This window comes from Brassica napus, chromosome C5, assembly GCF_020379485.1.
Source record: "Brassica napus cultivar Da-Ae chromosome C5, Da-Ae, whole genome shotgun sequence".
NCBI lineage: Eukaryota > Viridiplantae > Streptophyta > Magnoliopsida > Brassicales > Brassicaceae > Brassica > Brassica napus.
In genome coordinates, this window is record NC_063448.1 from 26,858,474 (window position 1) to 26,859,014 (window position 541).

At 47.3% G+C, this 541-nt stretch overlaps 1 non-coding gene across 1 annotated transcript; it reads right to left on the minus strand.

Moving 5' to 3' along the window:
* Positions 1 to 223: 223 nt before the first annotated feature.
* Positions 224 to 328, minus strand: LOC125588088. Its single transcript, XR_007324485.1, has one exon. It is a non-coding gene; the product is annotated as a small nucleolar RNA R71 (small nucleolar RNA).
* Between the last annotated feature and the right edge of the window lie 213 nt (positions 329 to 541).

Genomic DNA, 541 nt, shown 5'->3' on the forward strand with positions numbered 1-541 from the left:
TCTAGAGGACCCATTTGATCACTTGGACAGGTTCGACAGCTACTGTGGGTTGTCAAAGACCAATGGTGTGTCCGAAGATGCTTTAAAGCTCAAGCTATTCCCTTTCTCTTTGGGGGATAAGGCACGTCAGTGGGAGAAGTCTCTACCCAGCGACTCTATCACCACTTGGGATGACTGCAAGAAAGCATTCTTGGAGAAGTTCTTCTCTACTTCAAGAACTGCTAAGCTGAGAAATGAGATTCAGCTTTCAACATAAGAACTTGGAAGGCTTCAGTGAAGCCTGGGAGAGATTCAAGGTCTACCAAGCTCAATGCCCACACCATGGTTTCTCTAAGGAGAGCTTGCTGAGCACATTCTACCGTAGCGCTCTTCCTAAATACAGGGCCAGACTGGATACAGCTAGCAATGGGTTCTTCTTGGGGAGAACTGAGGAAGATGCAGAAGAGCTGGTTGACAACATGGTAAAGAGTGATGCAGTCTACAGTGGAGACCACGACAGAGGCAGTAGAACAGATGACAAGCAGACGAGGAAGGAGTTATA